Source organism: Antechinus flavipes, chromosome 2 (assembly GCF_016432865.1).
Source record: "Antechinus flavipes isolate AdamAnt ecotype Samford, QLD, Australia chromosome 2, AdamAnt_v2, whole genome shotgun sequence".
NCBI lineage: Eukaryota > Metazoa > Chordata > Mammalia > Dasyuromorphia > Dasyuridae > Antechinus > Antechinus flavipes.
In genome coordinates, this window is record NC_067399.1 from 18,034,609 (window position 1) to 18,057,635 (window position 23,027).

The following is a 23,027-nucleotide window of genomic DNA, read 5'->3' on the forward strand; positions in this document are numbered from 1 at the left end:
AGGGATTTTATCTGCTGAAATTGAATTCAAAGTTTATAAAATTGTTGACTCGAGGTAGACACTGTACTTGAGGTTAACAAGTGATTACTCAGAACAAAAGAAGTCTAAATAATATTCATTTGATCAGCTAGGCTTGAAATCTTGAAATGATTTTTACTCATTCTTTTCTTGCAAATCCTATATACAGTCAGTCCAAGACCTGTCCACATTTCCTTTTCAATGTCTTTTGCATCTATTCCTTGTTCTCTTTTCCCAATACCATCATTCTCACCAGCATATGGCAAAAATTCTTTTTTTTAAAAATTATTAAAGCTTTTTATTTTGAAACCATATGCATGGATAATTAATTGACCCTTGCATAACCTTGTGTTCCCCTTCTTCCCCTCATCCCCTCCTCTAGATGGTGAACAATTCAATATATGTTATATATGATAAAATATACTTTAAATCCAATATATGTAAACATATTTATACAATTATCTTGCTGCACAAAAAAGATCAGATCAAAAAGGAAATAAAATGAGTAAGGAAATAAAATGCAAGCAAACCACAACAAAAAGAGTGAGAATGTTATGTTGTGATCCACATTCAGTTCCCTGGGTATAGATGGCTCTCTCCATCACAAGATCATTGGAACTGGACTGAATGATCTCATTGTTGGAATCATATTCATCAGAATTTATCATCGTATAATCTTGTTGTTGCATAGCAAGAATTCTAAAGGGCCATTAGCTGGCCTTCCAATTTCTGATTTCTTCTCCAAACCTAGAAGAGATGGGTCTAAATGAAATCTTGGAGTTCTTTATGTCACCCATTCTGATCAGGTGTTTATTACAGCTTTGTATTTATTAACACATCAAGTCAAACTCGGTATATCATTCAAGGACATCTCTAATTTGATCTCATTGTACTGGGATATCCAAATCCCTGGTTCTCTTAATTCTGGTCTTTACCTTTAGCATACACAAACTGAGAACAATGACAGGTGTAGGCCTTTGTTTATCATTTCTCTTCATCTTAAACATTCTCCTTACCCTTCTCATCCACTCAAATCCTACACATCCTTCAAGGCCGAGCTCAGGTCAGATTCTGAGTATTCCAGCCCATTCGATCATATATTTGTCCAATCCTTATTAAGACAATGAGGACATAAAGACAAAACACATGCAAAAAACACCTTCCTTACTTTCAAGGAGCTAATATTTTTAATAGTTAAAATGTTACACAGAAAAGTAAATATACGATATAGACAAGCAAATCAAAAGTATTTTTCTTGGGAGCACTAGCAATTAGGGAAATAAGGCTAGGTTTCCCATAAGAAGTAGCATTAATTGCACTTAAAAAAAGAGGGATGAGAGTGGAAGATCAGAAGGGAGTGCATTCAAAACAAAGGAAACAGCAAAGGTGCACAAGTGGAAAATAAGATATTATGTTTGAGGAAACTGCTAACAGTATAGCATGGCTGGAAGTTTGAATTTGGGAGGGGGATCATTATTGTCATCTTCATTATCATTATTGTAGCATGTTCCAATTCTTTACCAATTGCTATGGGTAAGATAGAGGGGGTGGGGGAAAGGAAAAAAAAGAAATTTACATGATAACTCTATTACATATTTAAATGGAATAGCAAGTTGTACATAGTAGATTTGCATTTTCCTGTGTAATTATTTTCATTATGTTGTTATGGAAGTGCATGTTTTATCCCATAAATTAAGAAAAAAACATTTGTCCACATTATCTCATTGCAACTCTGGGAGATAGAGACTACAGATTGTAACATCCTCATTTTATGGAAGAGAAACCTGAGGCTTAGAAATGTTAAGTGACTGATTCAAAGTCACACAGCTAGTAAGCATTTGGATGTATATTCCCAGCATGATGTCTGGTGCTCAAAAGGAGTTTAATAGATGCTTGTTGATTGACTGATTGAATGAACCTGAGTCTTTTCTGTCTCTTCATCTATTGCTTTCTCCATTACACACGCAGACTATTCTCTTAAATCAACATGTATCACATGCCTACTGTGCATAGAGCAGTGTGCTGGGATGAGGAAGATATCACATTGGAATAGCAAAAATATCATCTCTTCCATTTTTCCATAATGTAAAGAGAAGGCTTCTTGTTATTTAAAGCTTTTAGTTGCAGACCCATACTTTGAGTCACTTCCATGAATAATTATGGGGGAGCAGTGCTTTAGTAACTAAATGAAAGTGATGGAGGGGATGAACAAGGGCTAAATATTTTGTAACTAGAAAAAGCAAAACAACAACATAAATCTTCCCAATAAGGTGAAGTTAATTCAATTCTGGCTCTTTTCCCAGATGTGACATGTTAGATGTTAAATTATATTTTTCTATGGGAAATAGAATTCCAGAAATCAGAACCATGGTTAGATCCAGTGTGGGGGTTGCTTCTTTCAGTTCATAAGGGCTGCTCTATTGAAAATGAAAATAGAACAATAACAATAATACTAGTTTACATTTATATAGTTGTTAAGGTTTGCAAAGGGCTTCACATAGATTATCTCATTTGATCTTCACAAAAACCTCTGTGAGATAGGTGAGATGTCATTCTTATTTTTCCAGTAGAGGAAAATAAATCAGGAAGACACAAAATATTTTGACTTGAGAATCACACAATTAATATCTGCCAATAGTAGTATGAAATTATCCTCAATTTATCCTGCATGTATTATCTTATTTATACACAGTAGTTTTTGCATGCTTTCCCATTCTTAGACTTAGGCATGAAGACAAGGGCCTTGTATTCTCAACACAATGCCTAGCATATAATATAGATGCTTAATAAATGCTTGTTCATTGCCTACCACGAAAAAGGTCTTACCTACTGAGTTTAAGGTACCATGGTATGTCTTAGGTATCCTGTAAAGCATGAAAATTTCCTGTTATCTAATGTCTGAATGAATAGTTGAAATGTCATCAATGTTAAAAAATAATTAAAATGAGCATTATCATTAACTTGTTCCAGAAAGGTGATGTGATGTAGTAAATAGACTTCCTCAGAGTCAGAGTAACTCTGACACATATTGCTTTGGTTGTATGATCTTGGGCAAGCACAACCTCATAGTGATCTACTTATAAAAGTGTGAATCGGAGAAAAGTTGGTAGAAAGTATTGGTAGTTGAAACCACAAGTTCAAACAAAAAAAAATGAATCAGACACTGTGCTAGAAAATCAACCTTGTAACTATTATCGAGGACTATATATATGCATTTAAAATGCATTAGTCATATTAGAAAAATTTACTCCCACTTCCTTCCCCTTCTCCTTCCAGAGAACTATCCCTTATAATAAAAAAAAAAATTAGAAGAAGAGAAGGGGAAAAATACCCTTGAAATTCTGATGAAAACAAAAAAAAATCTCTCATTTTCATTTTGATGTTTCCTGTTTATAGGACCCAATCTTCACAGAGCGGCAGGAAAAGATGTCTTCTCACATCATTTCTTTGGAACTAAGCCATTTCTTGATATTTTGATTGGTTTGTGGATTATTTTTACTCACATTGTTGTAGTCATTGTATACGTCATTTTTCTAGCTATTCTTACTTCTTTTGCATCTCTTCATATAAGTCTCTTGATGTTTCTTTGTATTCATCACAATGTTTCTAACAGCACAATAATATCCCACTGCACTGTTATGTATCACGATTTGTTTGGCCATTTCCCAATCGATGGACATCTTTGTTTCCAGTTCTTTGCTATCACAACAATTGCTGCTATAAATATTTTAGTGTGTATGGATTCTTTGTTTTTCTCAGTGATGTTCTTGGGGTAAATGAAGTGGAATCTCTAGGCCAAAGGACAGGGATATTTTTTGATTACTTTATTTGCTTAATTCCAGGTTACTTTTTCTAGAAGTTTACATTACACAAGAGGAAGTAAAGATTCTATAAAAGAAAATCTGTGTTAATATAGCACGTTACAACCTCTTAGTAACTCAGGAAAATCTCTAAGATTATAAATTGTTGAGCAGGTAACTGATTTGAATTGATCAAGATGCTGCATCCAGGAATTCCAGGCAACAACAAAATTCCAGGTCCAGTAAAAAAAAAAATGGAGGATGTCATCGATTAACCAAAGGAGTATAAACTCTGAAAGCAGAGAGGGTTTCATTTTTTTTTCCTTTGCACCTCCTATGTCTAATACAATACCTGGCACACTTTCTTATGGTGTTTAGTTATGTCCAGCTTTTCCTTACCCATTTTTCTTGCCTTTTCTTGGCAAGATCCTGGAGTATTTTGTCATTTCCTTCTCCAGCTCATTTGGCAAATGAGAAAACTGAGACAACTAGGCTCAGTGACTTGCCAAGTCACATAGATAATAAGTGTCTGAGGCCAGATTTGAACTCAGGAAGATGAATCTTCTTGAATCTAGGCCTGGTTCTCTATCCACTGAGTTACCTAGCCCTTACCTGGCACAGGATATGTGTGTATATAAATAAGTATGTATCATACTTGTTCATTCAACATGCATTAATTAAGCACCTAGCACACAGTAAGTGCTTAATAAATGCACATTGAATTGTAATATAAATAGGTATGAAACATAGTACTGGGTACTATGAGATTAGTATATCTGAGTAGTTTCATAGACTTAGAGCTGGAAATCAGACCTTAGAAATCACAAGTCCCACTTTCTCATTTTATAGATAAAGAAATGAAGACTATGAGAGATGATATCACCAGAGTTACAGTTAGTAAGTAAGTGATCAGGATTTGAACTCAGATCTTTCTGAAAACAAGTGCGACACTATATCCACTACATTATTTATATTGAAGTTAACTGAAGAGTTTCACACAAAATAGTCTCAGAAAATTTTGGGACAGATGGTCACTGGCTGATGAAAGTATCAGGAAAAGTTTCATGCAAAAGCCTTGAATGAGAAGAAGGATTTTAACAAGTCAGTTGGTTAGGAAAGAGTATAATCATTGAAGCAGATGCCCCGCAGGGAGCTTGCTGGAGCAAGACATGCTCACATTATAAGGAAGGCAATCCTGGTGTTCTAGAAGGAAAGATGAATTTCTATTTTTCTTGATTCATTCATTGTTATAGTTATTTACTCATCCATCCATTCACTTCAGAAGTATTTATTAAGCTACTGTTATATGCTTGGCACAATCCTAACTTCTGGGAAAAGAGGTATACATTTTTAAAAAAAGAAGCCTTTGCCCTAATGGAGCTTATAGCATAATGAGGAAAAAATTCTATGAAGCCCTCCTGAATAACAACTATTCTGAATCCTGGAAACCCTCAGATAGTTTCCTGATAGTCAGCATCCATGATTTGATGTGATTACATAATTTTGGAAGGCAGGCAAGAAAAGCACTATATGACTATCTTCCCTTCACAGATGAGGAAACTGAGGTTCCGGGGAAGGAAATGACCTGCCCATAATTGTGCTTGGATTTGAAATCAGATTTTCTGGCTCTTTGTATGATGGTGCTCTTTCTTACAGAGATAAGCATTATGCAGATGAGATGCTCCAAGGAATGATTTACAAATGGATCAAACAATGATTTCTGACCAAAAGAGCTATCTTTGTCCTTCAGTGCACCGAGGCTTCTGCCCATTTAATTTTCTAAGTGCTGTACTCCATCAGTTTTGCCAGCTAATCTTTTGGGAAAATAATGCTGAGTTGGCAGAGATGAGACAGGTCTGGCCAAGAGGATCAAATCTAGAAGTTAAATGATAGGAATATAGAAGATAGATTCTATGAGTCAGATAAGGAAGAAAGCACTTGAAATCTGGAGGAGAAGAAGATCTTGTTGGAGAGATTGGGCTCCTAGCCTGGGCTGGCAAACTGGTGATTCTAGAGACATTAGCCCAGTCCCAAAGGATCAGTTCTTGACAGGAAGGAATTTGAATCCAAGGAAAGCAATGCAGTAATAGCAGTTGTAGTTGTCGTAGTAATAAATGGTGGTGATGGTAGTAGTAGCAGTAGGTGATAGTAGTAGTAATAATAATTGTAGGTAGCTAAATGGTACAGTGGATAGAGCACCATGGCTGGAGTCAGGAAGACTTGAGTGCAAATCCATCCGCAGATGCTTAATAGTTGTATGACCCTGGCAAGTCACTTAACCCAACCCTATTTGCCTCAGATGAGGAAACTGAGCTATAAAATGAGCTGGAGAAGGAAACAAAAAAATAAAAATAAAAATAAAAGGAAATAAAAAAATAAAATAAAAATTCATTATAATGTCTTTGTCAAGAAAATCCCAATGGGGTCATGAAGTCAAACATGACTGAGAAAACTCAAGGACTACTAGTAGTAAATAACAGGAATTAAACAGCATTTTGAAGGTGACAAAGCATTTTGCACTTATCATTTCATTTGAGAGTGAGGAATAGGTAAGCAGTGGATCCACCCAGATGAGATCTAGAATGTAGGAGATAAGAGAATTTGTAAGGATCTTGAAAGGGAGCAGGTTGGGAGCATCATGGAAGCTGAGAAGGGAAGTCTAGGCCGAAAGGAGGTATATCCTGACTTTCACCCTTGCCAAACTCTTGGAGGGAAGTCAAGGCCACAGGTTTGGCTTCTGAAGCCCTTTCTGAATTGCCTTATCCACTCTGTCAGCTGATACCCTCAGTGAGAGTGTCCAGTTGGAAGCCAGAATAGACCCTTAAGGCCAAAGTGAATGGCGAGCCTGGCAAATGAGGCTCAGTTGGGAGACCTGAAATGCCCCAACATCAAAAGCCCTCTGGTCACTGCCAAGATCTTCTGCCAATCACCGTGACGGCTGGCAGCCAGAAGCCCTGTTACTCTCAAGAAAGAACACTGATCTCTGAGGCTTGTTGCCAGCCTGACCTTGATTGTCATTTAATAATAACAATAGCCAACAATTCATATATACTTCAGTGCTGGTAAATCACTTTTTGTACATTATTTTATTTGAACCTTATAAGACCCTCTGAAATGGGTGCAATTAGTATCCCTCTTATCTCCCCGTTTCACAGTTCAGGAAACAAACTTAGGTTGCTTTGCCCAAAGCTGAGAAATACCTAAGGCAGGAATTTAACTTTTTTTTTTTTTTTTTTTGCTGAGTCCACCCTTGTTCATAACTTCTTTGTTTTCATATTGTCTCTCCCATTAGATGATCAGTTCTTTGGGATCAGGGATTGTCTTTACTTTCTCTCAGCATTTAGCACAATGTCTGGCACACAGTAGGTGCTTAAGAATGCTCATTGACTGATTGACTGACTCCATCTACCAGCGAAGACACTTCCAGCTCTATAATCCTAGGATTCTTTCCTGTTTTGCCTTTTGGATTCTCTAATTGGGCGACTTTTTCATTTGCTTTGGACAAGGGTGCAGCTGGCCAGCTTTGGGCTGCCTCGGTGACTGGTGGCATCCTACTCATGACAGAGACATTCATGAATAATATATTTATTATGGAGAACATCTGAAACAACACTGCACAGTAATGTAGCCGGGTCCCCAGTTGGAGGAAATGCTCTACAAATGGGACCCAATAATCAGTCCCACGTGGTGTGTTAAAGACATTATCATTTCTCTAAAGGGAAGTAGAGGAATCTGAATGCAGCCAAAGACTCCAGAGTTCCTGTAAATTATAAGGATGTAAAATCCTAACTCATCTTTTTCAAAGCTGAAAGGTTTATTGAAATGCTGGAACTGGTCCAGACAAGACCATAAATCTAAGGCTGCAAGGGGCTTTAGAGGCCACCTAATACAAATTCCCTCTTTTAATAGATGAAGAAACTGAGGTCTGTGGAGATGAATTTACATCCCCAAGGTCATAAAAATGCCATACAGCCATGGAAACCAGGGTCCTCCAACTCCAGGGTCAGGGATCTCTCCAAGCAGCACAATGCCCCACAGCCAGTGGTGTTTTATCTAGGGTGTGCGAACAATATGAGGCTCCAGGGCCTGATTAATATAGGATCCTATGGGTTTGCAAATATTGGGTAGCATTCATGGGTTACCAAAAATCTCCATTGATACTTCCTCAGAAATCAGATTCTGAGATGTCATCTTGACTCCTATTGCCTAGGACTTAGGAAAATAACTTGGGGCCTGCTTGTTTCCTGATTTATAGCTTTTTCAAAATTATTTTTATTTTTAGTTTCAAACTCTTTACCTCCCACCACCTCTTCCTACACCCATTGAGAAGGCAAGAAATGTGATACCTATTATATATCTGAAGTCATATTTCCACCTTAGCCATATTACTAAAAAAGAAGAAAAAAATGAAAGAAAACCACATTTCATTCTGCACTGTCCATCTAGCTCTCCAATCCATGCACTCTTTATAGTATGGCATAATAAAACCAGAACTAGATTTGGGATCTGAAAACATTTGGGTTCATATGCCACCTCTGAAGTTTTTAAATTGTGCAATCTTGGGGCAATCTATTTAAGCTCTCCAACCCTTAATATTCACATTGTGAAATGGGGGTGATAATAACTCTAGGATTTACCACACAAGAGTTGTTAAGAAGCTCAAATGAAAAAAGGGGTGCCATAGAAATGGCAGTTATGATGATGATGATGATGATGGTGATGATGATGATGATTCTTCCCCTTGCATTTCATGAGATTCAAAGAGCATCCATGGTTAGTTTCTGATGATTCTCCCAGGAATCCCCAAAGGAAAGAAAAATTTCAGGCTCCCATACAAAGGTCACAAAACCACAGGACTTAATGCAACTCAAGAAACATTTATTAAATTCTTACTGTATGTAAGGCAGATAATTCTAATCCAAAGCATTAATTTTTAAAAATTAAAGCTTTTTATTTTCAAAACATATGTATGGATAAATTTTCAATATTAACCCTTGCAAAACATTGTGTTCCAATTCCCCCCTCTTTTCCCATCCCCTTCCCTAGATGGCAAATTAATTGTCCAATATATAAAGCATTCTTTTTATAGATGAGGAAACTAAGGTCCAAAGAGGAAACATGACTAAGCCAGTCACATAATTTATTAGCACTGGGACATGATTTGTATTCCCTTTTCCTGAGTCTTAGTCCAATGCTCTTTCTGCAGAGAATCAAATCACAGGATTTTTTTTTACAACTAGAAAATTCATGTGAGAATACCTGGAACCAACTCAGTATGAAGAGCAATGAGCAGAAATTGTAGAGAATCAAATTTCAGTGTCAGGGAAAAGCTTTTAAACAATTCAATGAGGGGCATCTAGGTGATGCAGTTGATAAAGCACCAGGCCTGGAGTCAGGAACTCAGGAATCTGAGTTCAAATCCGACCCCAGAACCTTGTTAGCTGAGTGAACTTGGGTCACTTAGTTCTGTTTGCTTCAGTTTGTAGAAGGAAAAGGGACCTATGTGTACAAAAATGTTTATAGCAGCTCTTTTTGTGATGGCAAAGAATTGGATAATAAGTAGATACCCATCAATTGGGGAGTGGCTGAATAAGTTATTGGATAAGAAGGTAATGGGATAGCTATAAAAATGATGAACAAGATGATTTTAGAAAGGCCTGGAAAGATTTACATGAACTGATGCTAAGTGAGAAAAACAGAACCAGATAAACATTGGACACAGAAACAGCAAGATTGTACGATGATCAATTGTTAACAGACTTGGTTCTTCTCAGCTGTTTAGTGACCCAAGGCAATCCCAACAAACTTTGGAGGGAAAACACCATCTGCATCCAGAGAGAGAACTATGAAGACCGAATGTAAATCAACACATGCTATGTTTACTTTTTTTCTTTTTCTTCTATTTTTTTCTTCATGATTCTCCTTTTTTGTTCTGATTTTTCTCTCCCAATATAATTCATAAAGTAATGTGTTAAAAATGAACGTACACATATAATAAAAATGTTGTTTTAACATGTAACTGGGGAAAATTAAAAAAAAAAACACACACACACAATAATTCAATGATACCAGTATGGAGAGAGCTGCCTTAGCAGAGAATTGATTCCCCCTCTCTGAGGTCATTCACTGGGAATGGTATAATAGAAATAGTATAAATAAGTTATATCATATTACATACATAGGTTATGTATAACCTAAATAGGTTAGACCAGATTACATCAACCATTAAGCATTACCTATTAGGCAAGCACTATCATAGAGTCATTTGCATCCGAACAAGAAAGGTCCTTAGAAGTCATCAAACCCAATCCCTTTGTTTTATATCTAAGTAAACTGAAGCCCAAGGAAGTGAAATAACCAGTCCAGGGCCATTCAAGTATCTTGCAAGTATCTAAGGAGGCATTTGAGCCAGGACTTTCTTCTTCTGCTCTACCAATAACACCATGCTGTGTCTAGGAACTGGCAACTTAAAAGACTAAAAAGGAAACAGTTCCTGTCCTCTAGGAGCTTGCTGTCTATTATAAGATGCAAGACATACATATTTGTGTATATGAAAACCATATCTCAAGTAATTTTGAGAATGAATCACATCTGAAGTATTTCCCAATTTTGATTTTCATATAAGAATGTTTGAATCAGTTTTCACTTTTAAATGGCAAATAAAATCTATTGGATAAAACACTCGCCAGTGGTTTTCTCAGTCATTGTTAGGCAATGTCCCCTGTCTAACACACACATAGTTGGAGACATCTTGTCCATGACCTTGTCCTTGTTCTTGGTTATGGTATCTTAGAAGAGCAAATTGCCAGAGTTGTCTGTGATAGTCAGGGACTTAGATGCTGAAGTTTCTAGGAGAATAAAATATGAACACTTACAGCCATTTCTCTAGAGTATTATTAAGCCAATTTTATTTATATTCACTAAATACAGGGAGGAGTCAATTTCAGATTTTCTCCTTTTCGAACTCCCCAGCCCTCTGCTTCTCCCTGAACTCTCTTCATTCTTTATTGCTCACCTAATTCTCCATTTTCTCTTTTGCTATCCCCTTGATAACATAGACTCATGTTGATCTCTGGCTCCTCTGAACTTTGTGCACATTTTCTTTCTCTATCACTGACTTGATCTAGTCTTAGAATGAAATTGAAATATGACAGATAAAGAGGCTGAGAAATGAGAATGTGTTGGAGGCTAGCCCATGTAGAACACTTAGGGGAGGATTTAGAGGAGACCTGAATAGGAAAGGAAGGTAGAGATGTGTCAATATCTGCATTGGAGAGGGGGCATCCGGATAAATGAGATCACAGACCAATTTGAGCATTGAGTACTTAGCACCAATAATAAGATGCTCTGTATTGTTGCTTCTTTTAAAATGTATAGTTATGGCTTATTCTCTCAATTATATGGTAAACTCATTAAAATAAATTCTTCCCTTCTTTACCCATGAGCTCTGCAATATATAGCACATTGCTTTGTGGATAGGATATAAGTATGGGAATTCCATCCTACAACGTAGCATGGAGCATTTGTCTTCTGGAAACTACTTCCACCAACATAGATCTCTACATATGTAGGATTTAGTACTAATAGTGAGTAGAAATTGTAATAGTCATCATCATCATGGTAGCAGTGGCAGTAGTAATGGGTACCTCCAGTAATATGAACTGGACCTGGGGTTTTATTGGTAAATTCCTAGATGGAAGCTGATTCCAATTGGCTTCTGTAACTTATAGTTTTAAGGAGTTGCCTACAGCATGCAGCAGTTAAATGATTTCCCCAAAGTCACATAGCCTGTATGTGTCAAGAGTGGGACATGGATACAGATTGTCCTGATTCCAAGGCCAGCTCTCTATCCAATTGTGTTATTTCTCAATGACCTCTAAGTTAAATGATTTCCCCAAAGTCACACAGCCTATATGTGCCAAGAGTGGGACTTGGACACAGATTGTCCTGGTTCCAAGACCAGCTCTCTATCCAATTGTGTTGTTTCTCGATGACTTCTAAATATACTTTCAATTCAATCAATAAGCCATTGTTAAAAGCCTACAATGTTCAAAACACTGTTAGACTCTGGATCTACACAGTTAAAAAAAATCCTTGTTTTCAAGTAGCTTATAGTTTAGTTTTTGAGTAAACATTTTCAAATAGGTAGGATTTGGATGCCATCTAATTGAATTATAGAATTCAGGAATGGAAAAGCCAGAAGGCATCCCATCTAGATTCTGACTATAGAATTTTCTTAAACACGCACATATGTGTACATGTGTCAACATGCAGTACACATATGCACACATGCACATATAAATTAATATAGCTAACATACATACATGAATTGATATATGGATAGATATGTAGAGCTGATAGAGATATTAGATTGATAGACATGATAAATTGATAGATAAGTGGTAAATAGGCAAAGGGATAGAGTAAGCATTTATTCAGTATTTACTGACACAATTCCTTGCTAAGAATTAGAGATACAAATTAAATCTAGTACCTACACTCAAGGAGCTTGCATGCTCATGGGAGAAGGCAAAGGAGAAGAAGAGAATGGGGAAAGACAAAAGGAGGTCTAGGAGGGCATGGGGCACAGAATGAGATGAAGATGACTGAGAAATGATGTGGAAGCAGGCAATATAAAACAAAAGTTCACCTCTCTCAGTCAAGGAAACCAACATGGCTAATGGTCATCCAACCAAAAATCCCTTTCCCCAACAAATCTGCAAAAAAGAAATGTTTCTGTCTTAAAGACATGGCAGTTGTTCCACGAGCAGTCACAGGATCCTGCATTCACAGTGAAGTTGATGGATCGGAGTACATAATTAATGGAGGCATAGCAGTTAAATCACAGAGCAAGAACAATAATAAGCTTTGGCATCTAGTGCACTTGCTAAATTAAAGTTAAAAAAGGAACACATGAATAAATGAAGCTTCTAGCCAAGGCCTGGGTTATTGGGTTATTCAGTAGAGAAGGAATATGAGAGCTCAGAAACGTGCAAAGTCTCTCTGGCTGCCTCCCTTTATGAAGCCCAGGGAGCTTAGAACACACAGAGCTTTATGTAGGCTGGTAGGAAGCAGGCTTCCAGCAGAGGTTTCCTGGGTGACCCCAAAAGGCCCTTGTCGCCTTCAAGTCCCCTTCGACTTCCCACCATCCACCTCCCACCCTCCACATGCTGTTTCCATGACCTGTCTACTTCAACACTGCGACATCTCTTGAATACGCTCCCTTCTCTCCTCTGACACCATCATTGCAGCTCATCACTTCACACCTGACTTATCTCCATTACCTGCTGGAGAACCCTGCCACAAACCCTTCCCCGTTGCAGTCCATTCTCTAATCAGCTGCTCGATTGATTTTCCTAAAGTACAGACCCAATGTGTTACTTCCATATTCAATAAACTCCGGTAGTTCATTATCACCTCCAGGATCAAGTCAAAAATGCTCTCATCAAAGTGCTTCATAACCTGTGCTTCCCACCATAATCATTCCAATCTTATGCCTTATGCTTGTTCACACGCTATTCAACCCAGTGCTACTGGCTTTCTGGTTATTTGGAAAATAAGATGTTACTTCTGTCACAATTGGGTATTTTCTCTGCCCCATGTCTGAATACTCTCCCTCCTCATTTCTACTTCCTGACTTCCTGGTTTCTTTCAATTTCCAATTAAAATCTCACCTTCTATAAGAAGCATTCTTTTAAATTCTAGTGTCACACAATCAATTCTCTCTTTCTTTCTACCTGTCCTGTCTGTCTCCTTTCCTTCTTCTCTCCTCCTTCTACCTCCCTTCCTCCTTTCTTTTCTCCCTCTCCCTCCCTCCTTCCCTTTCCCCCTCTTTCTTTCTCTCCCTTTCCTTTTTTATTATAACTTTTTATTGACAGAACCCATGCCTGGGTAATTTTTTTACAACATTATCCCTTGCACTCACTTCTGTTCCGACTTTTCCCTTTCTTCCCTCCACTCCCTCCCCTAGATGACAGGCAGTCTTATACATGTTAAATATGTCACCATATATCCTAGATACAATCTATGTGTGCAGAACTGAACAGTTTTCTTGTTGCACAAGAAGAATTGGATTCAGAAGGTGTTCTTTCTTTGGGTGTAGCTGCTTCTGTCCATCATTGATCAATTGAAACTGAGTTAGATCTTCTCTTTGTTGAAGAAATCCACTTCCATCAGAATACATCCTCATACAATATTGTTGTTGAATTGTATAATGATCTCCTAATTCTGCTCATTTCACTCAACATCAGTTCATGTAAGTCTCTCCAAGCCTCTCTGTATTTGTCCTGCTGGTCATTTCTTACAGAACAATAATATTCCATAACATTCATATACCACAATTTACCCAGCCATTCTCCAATTGATAGGCATCCACTCAATTTCCAGTTTCTGGCCATTACAAAGAGAGCTGCCACAAATATTCTTGCACATGTGGGTCCCTTTCCCTTCTTTAAGATCTCTTTGGGATATAAGCCCAGTAGTAACACTGCTGGGTCAAAGGGTATGCACAGTTTGATAACTTTTTGACTCCCCCTCCTTCTTACACAATTTTTAAAATCCAGTTATACACTTCAACTATCACTTTCCATCCTGGTAAAACTTCCAGGCTGGTTATCCAGCCCCATCTATTACCCCAGTTATTAACGTTAGAACAATTTTTCAATTCACATTATAAATGTTGGCAGTTGAGATAATCACAGATTTCTAGGAGTCACATGTCTGTTATCCTTCTATGTGTCATAGGCTTGGATCACCCCATCATAAACCATGCTTTATAGGTCTATGCTTATCAGCTGAAGGGCACAGATTGAGTCCTGAACTCATTCACCTTATCCATGTTTACTTTTGGTCACAAATCAATTAGTAAGTCAAGCATATATTATACTTTTACTTTACTTGAAATAATAGCTTTTGTTTTTCAAAATATATGCAAAGATAGTTTTCTTTTCTAATCTTTTTTATTGAAGTTTTTTTAAATTTTCAAAACATATGCAAGGACAATTTTTCATCACTGACCCTTAAAAAACCTTGTGTTCCAATTTTCCCACCTCCTTCCTTCCCTTCACCCCATCCCCTAGATGGCATGTAATCTAATATAGATTAAAGGTGGTAAACCATATGTTAAATGCAAATAGGCCTACATATTTACACAATTATCTTGTTGCACAAGAAAAATTAGATCAAAAAGTTTTAAAAAATGAAAAAAAAAAAAGTAAAATTCAAGCAAACCACAACAAAAAGAGTGAAAATGCTATGTTGTCATCCACCCTCAGTTCCCACAGTCCTCTCTCTGAGTGTAGATGGCTCTCTTCATCACAACATCACTGGAACTGGCCAAAGATAGTTTTCAACATTCACTCCTGCACAACCTTGTGTTCCAAATTTTTCTCTCTCTCTTTCCTCCTACCTTCTCCCTTTGACAGCATTACTTTATACTCTTACTGTTAAACATCAAAGAAAAAAAGGCAGTAACAATAGTCCCTGTCCCAGTGAAGTTTCTGTTCTATAGGAGGAGATAGTATTTGGAGGGGAAAAAGAAGTATATACAGAATAAAAAGAGTACATTAAAGGACAGTTTGAAAGACATAGATTTAGGGAAATAAATTCAAATTTCAAATAAATGCAGCTTATTATAATTGCATTAGCATCTCATTCATATTACATAATAATAACACTGAATAATTACATGTTTACATGTATACTTATATGCATACACAAATACATATGTAAATAAATAATAATATTAATTAATAATGGTACTTTAAAGGTTGCAAAGCACTTTCTAATTACTATCTCATTCTATTTTCACAATAACCCTGGGAAGTAAGGGTTATTTTTATCTCCATTTTGTGGATGATAAAACCGAGGCAAGCTGAGATTAAGTGTCTTGGGTGGTACAGCAAGATTTGAGCCCATCAGATTCCCAGATAGAAGAGTCTTTAGAAATCATTTGGTTCATCCCCCTCATTTGGTATATTTATATGTGCACTTCCTGGGATTCCTGATAGAATGGAAGCTTTTTGAAGAAAGGGGCTGCTTCATCTTTGTCTGGGTATGCTCAGGCCTAGCATAGTGCCTGACACCTAATTGGCATTTAACAGATGTTTGTTTATTCATTATTTTTGTTGCAATCTCTAGCGTGCTTAGAATAGTGTTTGACATATTGCTGTTTGTCCTTCATTTTCAAAAAGAACCAATGAGATTGTGGTTGATGTCTCTCTTTGCAGGGCAGAGTTGCCACAGCATCACCTCCCTCTCTTTTCCAGAGTCATCAAAGTCTAGTGGTAGGATAAAAATTAAGAAGGCTGATAATGACCTTGGAAACAGTGAATGACCTTGACATCTTTCTGCCTGATTAAGTTCTAAGTGCTGCACGCCACCTCCTTCAGCTGCCGTTGGAACAAAGGGTTCTTTCTCATCTGCCCACCTTGCAAGGGGGAAGTTTTCACATGCCTACTATGGTAGACATCCCACTAACTCACTGATGGGTCTGAGGTCTGTCCATTATCCTCAGCCCGATTTAGCTCATCTGTTGAGACAGTTTGCTAGATTTTGGGTCCTGCTCATTTTACAGCTTTTTGGAGGCCCAGATGAGAGATGGATGAGAATTGATGAAAAGCGCTCAGCAAGTTCCCGTATCAGAAATGCTAGCCCTCCTGAGCACCTCACACTCCTTGTTAGACACATAGTAAGTGTTCAAGGATGCCCTTCATCAGCAGTCCCAGTCAGACTCCCGTAGAAAATTTCAAGGAGATCTCTGAATCAGGAAATTCAGACTTTCTCCCTTTTGCCTAATAAACCATTTTATTCCCTAAGAAAGGAGGCTTGCTATTGGGTAATTTCTACCATTTCATTCTAGTTGATGTAAACTCCCTTAATGCAATAGCTGATAAAATAGGGTTCTCTATACTGACTCACTCCAGTACTGCATGAATGCCCCAAGCAGATGACAGCCAAAGAAATCTGTACTGAAAATGCCCACCCCCATGCCTCACTAAAAGTCCTGGAAGGCTGAGGGAAGCACAAGCCATGTACATTTGAATGACTTCATATTAGAGCTGTGCATAATCATAATAGATTTCTAAATGACTTTCTTGCCTCTAGTATCTCCCTTTTATATAAGCCCGTCCTATGCACAATTGCCAAAGTGACACTTCAGAATCATACATTTCACAATGTCCTTCTACTGCTCGATAAATTGCAGTTGGTCCCTCTTGTTTCCAAGATAAACTAGAAACTGCTTGGATTCAAACCCAATCACAATATGGTGGTCATCTCCCTATGGAGTCTTGTTGCAAACTACTCTTCTCCACATACTTCAAGTCCCAGATAACCACCCCTAATGGTTTTTCCTTCTATATGGCACTCCATCTTCCACTTCCAAGGCTTTTGCATAGGGATCCTCCTTGCTTGGAATGCCCTCCCTCTTTGCCTTCTTGGGTTCCTACAAAGCTCAGTTAAATTGCCATCTTTGAAAGAAAAGCTATCTTTGGCTTCCACTGTTACTATTCCCTCCATGGGAATCAAAATATTTTGTATTAACAAAATATCATCTTTATTTTTAGGAATCTTACATTTGTAATTTGTAATACAATATTTTGTATTAACTTACATGGGTATGGGTTATTCAAGGACTACTTTTATTTTTGACTTTGTGTTCCCAAGATCAAGCAAAATGTATAGCACATTACTATGCTCAATAAACATTTAAGTTGAATTTAATGCCTTCAGAATTCATTTTTAGTGGCAACTATGTGCAAGACACCCTAGAGTTACAAATATCAAACTATCATCCTTACTTTTAAGAATTTTACATTTGTAGCCATTTGTGTCAGTGGAAAGAAGTTGGGTGTGTTTTGTGGAGAGTGGGGTTATTTGTATAATACAATATAGACATTTATGCATATATGTATATGTAAAAATACATAACATGTAACATATTAGCTTCCGATTCTATTGTTACCAGTTTGTTTCCTTGTGAAATTTTTTTGTTCAAAAGCAGTCTAGGACACAAATATCTCAGAAATTACTAAAAACTACAGAAATTAATTTCCCATAGTTGCTCAGTTCTCTTTCCTAAGCTCAAATAAGTATTAAAGTTTTTAGCTATTTAGTTGATTAAAATTATAATTAATAACAACAGAAATAAATAGATAATTTAAAACCACATTTTGGCCATGATAAAGCTCATGTCTAAATCTCTTCCTATCACTTTAATTCTTGTTTTTTTTTTTTTTTCCAAAATCTGGAAACATAGACCTATTATTCAGTTGTATCAAGATACAAAGTAGAAATTTCTCAAAAAATTCTTTACAAAGTATTTAATCTTAAGACTTTTAAAAATCCTCTTAGAAAATTTTCTTTGATCCTCTTTTTTCCTTCTCACAGTTTCTTTAATCAGAACTCATCTATGAGATTATAGCCAAAATTCAGTCTTTTTAAAAATAATCAAAGCTCAATATCCATAAAACTATCAGTTAAAATTTCCTTTTTTTTTGTGGCAGCCCTGTTTGTAGTGGCTAGAAACTGGAAAATGAATGGATGCCCATCAATTGGAGAATGGCTGGGTAAATTGTGGTATATGAATGTTATAGAATATTATTGTTCTGTAAGAAATGACCAACAGGATGAATACAGAGAGGCTTGGAGAGACCTATATGGACTGATGCCAAGTGAGATGACCAGAACCAGGAGATCATTATACACTTCGACAACGATATTGTATGAGGATGTATTCTGATGGAAGTGGATTTCTATGACAAAGAGACCTAACTGAGTTTCAATGGATAAATGATGGACAGAAACAGCTACACCCAAAGAAGGAACACTGGGAAACCAATGTGAACTATTTGCATTTTTTATTTTCTTCCCGAGTTATTTTTACCTTCTGAATCCAATTCTCCCTGTGCAACAGGAGAACTGTTTGGTTCTGCAAATATGTATTATATCTAGGATATACTGCAACATATTTAACATATATAGGACTGCTTGACATCTTGGGGGGGGTGGAGGGAGGGAGGGGAAAAAACGAAACATAAGCGAGTGCAAGGGATAATGTTGTAAAAAATTACCCTGGCATGGATTCTGTCAATACAAAGTTATTATTAAATAAAATAAAATTTAAAAAAAAATTCCTTTTTTTCTGCAGATTCCATATAGCTTAAAGTTAAAAATTTGCATTCTTGCCTCTCTTTAAATATTTTAATTGTCACTCTTTAAGATTCCAAAACCTTTTCAAAGAGGCTAACAGTTTTTAATAAGCTGTGGGAGAGATTATTACAATTTTTGGAGGGACAGAACCACAGCAGCGGCAGCAGAAGAAGAATCAGAGAAGACTTCATGGGGAAAGTGGTAGCTGGACTGAGACTTGAAGGAAAATAAAGATTCTGAGGGCAGTGATAAAGAGAAAATGCTTGTTAGGAATAAGGAACAACTTGTGAAAAATTCAAAGATGTTGGAAATGACTTGTGGGAGAAACCATTATTTCTCTCTTATACTAACAACCAACTACTAATTGAGATTAAGTCAGATTTGAGCTGATAGTGCTTTAGATTTATTTTTTTTTGGCTAGGCAATTGGAGTTAAATAATTTGTCCAGAGTCACACAGGCAGTAAGGGTTAAGTGTCTGAGATTGAATTGAATTCAGGTCCTCCTGACTGACAGGGCCAGTGCTCTATTCATTGCACCAATCTAGCTACCCCTAATGCTTTAGATTTGAGATCATTTTCCATCTAATTTCTATATGTTTTGTATCTATATTTGCTCAGATGTGCTTATAAACACACACATGTGTGTATGTATAAATACACACATACATATATATATATTCATCTATACATAGTTTATATGTCACCTCACTTGAATGTGAACTCCTTGAGTTCAGAGAATGAATGTTTGCTTTCCTTTGTATCTAAAGCATTTAGTGCAGCATCTGGAACATAATAAGAGCTTAATAAATGCTTATTGATTGATTTTGACCTCTGTTTGAACACCTACAGTTAACGGTTCATTCAGTACCTAAAATGTAGCCCATTTTATTATTGAATGATACTGTTCCTTAGAGAGTGTAGCCTCATATGAAGCCAGTTTTGGTTCCTAGTAATTTCTGCCCATCAATCTTATTTATGTTCTTTGTAGTTCCATAGAATAAATCCTAATTCTTGTCTATATAAAAACTTCAAAATACTTGAAAGATATTTTCCCCCATCTTTCCCTATAAAAAGTATGACATTTCTCTTGGCCACTACTCATATAGGATAATTATACTCAGATTCATTTGAGTTTTAGAATAAAAGTACCTTAGAGACCATATAGTTTAAGCTTTTTAAAAGCAATAATTCAATGCAAACTCTTCTTTTGGTGATTAATTGTCTTTATTATTTGATTAGGTGGCTAGGTAGTTTACTAGCTCAAGTGCAGAGTCTAAAGTAGGAAGACCCATCTTTATTTGTTCAAATCCAACCTCAGATACTTACTACCTTTGTGGCTCTGGGCATGTTACTTAATCCCTTTTGCCTCAGTTACCTCATCTGTAAAAGGAGAAGGAAATCCCCAATCACTACATTATTTTTGCCAAGAAAACTTCAAATAGGGTCATAAAGACTTGGACAGTACTAGGAGTGACTGAACAACAACAATAGCAACACTATCTGACTACAACTTATTTTCCATAGTGAATACACGTTATTTCTCATGATCAAAATCTATATTATGGCCTATTGTTATTCTTTGAACATAGGGAAGAGAAAATAAAGAAGAGAATGGAATATGCATTTATATCACCCTTATTATGTGTCAGGGGCTTTGGACAAACATTATCTCATTTGATCTTCATAACTACTCTTTGAGGTAGGTGCTATGCATTTTTTACAGTTGAAGAAACTGAAGCAAACAAGTTGAAAAAACCACACATCTCCTCATTCAGTGATGCTCGTTACCCCCAAATGCCTCTCCTGAAGCACTCATCCCATAGTTGAGTCCTTTGTACCTCCCGCTAGCTCTCTATATTATTTGCAAAAAGAATGATAATGTATATATTGTATGAGGTGGAATGGGGATGTGCCAGTCATTGCCAAGTCCAACTCAGAAGCAAAGGACAGCTTTCATGGTTTCTTAGAAACAATATTCATTTCCCGGGAGCTATAGCGCAATGTTAAGATTTTTACAATAGTCCTTTAAAATCTGCAAAGTGCTTTCCTTTCATTATGTCATTTGAATCATCATTTAGTGAGGTAAATACTATATACACACTATTTCTCTGTTATGACTGGGGAAACTGAGTCTGGGAAAGTTAAGGAACTTGCTTGAGGGGATACAGCTAATAAAGGTCAATTAGGAAACCCAGATCTTCCTGATTAAGATCAATACTCTATCCACTGCACCATACTCATTATTTTTGTTATTTTTAAAATGTCTTTTGGGAAGGAAGCCACAGGGAACATTCATGTGCCATATTGAGCAGAGGTGACCTTTAGTTACTGCATGAAAACACACTGATTTCAAGATAAATCAGGCTGAGATTCTGCATTCAGGGGTCCTCAAACTATGGCCCGCGGGCCAGATGCAGCAGCTGAGGACGATTATCCCCCTCACCCAGGGCTATAAAGTTTTTTTATTTAAAGGCCCACAAAACTGTAGTCCAGCCCTTCAACAGTCTGAGGGACAGTGAACTGGCCCCCTATTTAAAAAGTTTGAGGACCCCTGCCTAGAGAATGTTACATTCAGATCTTTTATTTTGGAAGGTCTGTTTATCATTTGGGTGAGTTTCCTCTGAACTAAGGAGGCTTCCAAGAGGCAACCCACTGGGAAGGCAGGCAGGCCTTGTATAGACCCAGTCTGAACCTGAGGCATCAGAACACCTCCAATAAACACCCTTCCTCCTAAGCCCAGAAAACCAGAATATTAGTTTATTTTACTTAAAAATGGAAATGTCAGAGCTTCTTTAGTCATTGAAATAAATACCTCATCTTTCAGCTTGCAGCAAAAAAAAAAATCAGAATTTAGATAGGCTTTGTTCCCAATCTTGAAAAAAATTAGCCTCTTCAATAAATTTTTCTCTGGGCAATCAATTTGAAAGATAAATATGATGACTGAATTCTGAAGTATGTTGTTGAAAAAGCATTTTCCTCAGTGAGCATTTGTAATTTGGTTTTCAATTTTACATATTAGAGATATTAACTGTACACTGTATATCTTTATTTAATGGAGGTTCCAATGACTTTGGACTTATTAATTAATTTAGCATTGAGTTCTCAGGAATATTGCATTTTTCATTTTGGTATATTTGTCTGGGTTCTTATATGTGCTTTAAAAATTAAGTTTTTGAATGGAGAAAAGAACCTTTCCTTTCCTCGCTCTGATTTTGTGTATTGATGGTACTGGTATAACTCTATAGCCATTGGCCAGAGGAATAATGGTGGAATATTATATATGCTGTTTTCTGGCTCACTGTATGCTTTGAAATACAAAGGATATGGGGGAGGAGGAATTGTGGAAGTTTATGATGTAGCTACATAGGTGCTGCAAAGAATTTTATGTGGATGAATTATTTAATCAGGTGGTATGTATGGAGTGCTCAGTGAGAGACTAGCAACTCTAGTGTGAGAGCTTGCTGGGTCCTTTATAGGGCTGCTCACTCACCTTTGGTATCCATCTGATTCACTAACTCTCACTTGTGGATCCACAAATTTGTAGCATGTGCAGCAGCCATAATCTGGCAAGACATTTCAGCAGACTTTCCCTAGTGGAATGGGTAGGTGAGAATAATTTGTTCCAATGGCTGTGAAGATAGCTGAAGTAGGTGCTACAAAGCACTGAGAGCTAGATCAGTCATCAATTTACCAAGGTTATCTGGGCTAGAGCCACTGCCGGTCATATTTTTTTGAACCTGTGGGAGAATTTATAAATGGCCCACTTGTTCCCAAGTTCAGATTCTGAAGGAGAAACTTGAACGTTTCAGAGAAACTTTATAGAGAAAAATAAAGGCTAGGAACAGGGGAAGTAAAGTAAAGTAGTAAAGTCTTACATTACTAATGTAGACCGGAACCTCTCTGCAACTATGATTATATAGGAGAGATATGAAGGTTGACATGAAAGAACTTGAAAGAAATTTGGATATAAGAAGAAATGAGCTGGGATAAGGAGTTGGGAGATGAGGTGGAGTGAAGAAATGTTGGTGCCCTCAAGCCTAATAAGGAAGTTAGTAAGAG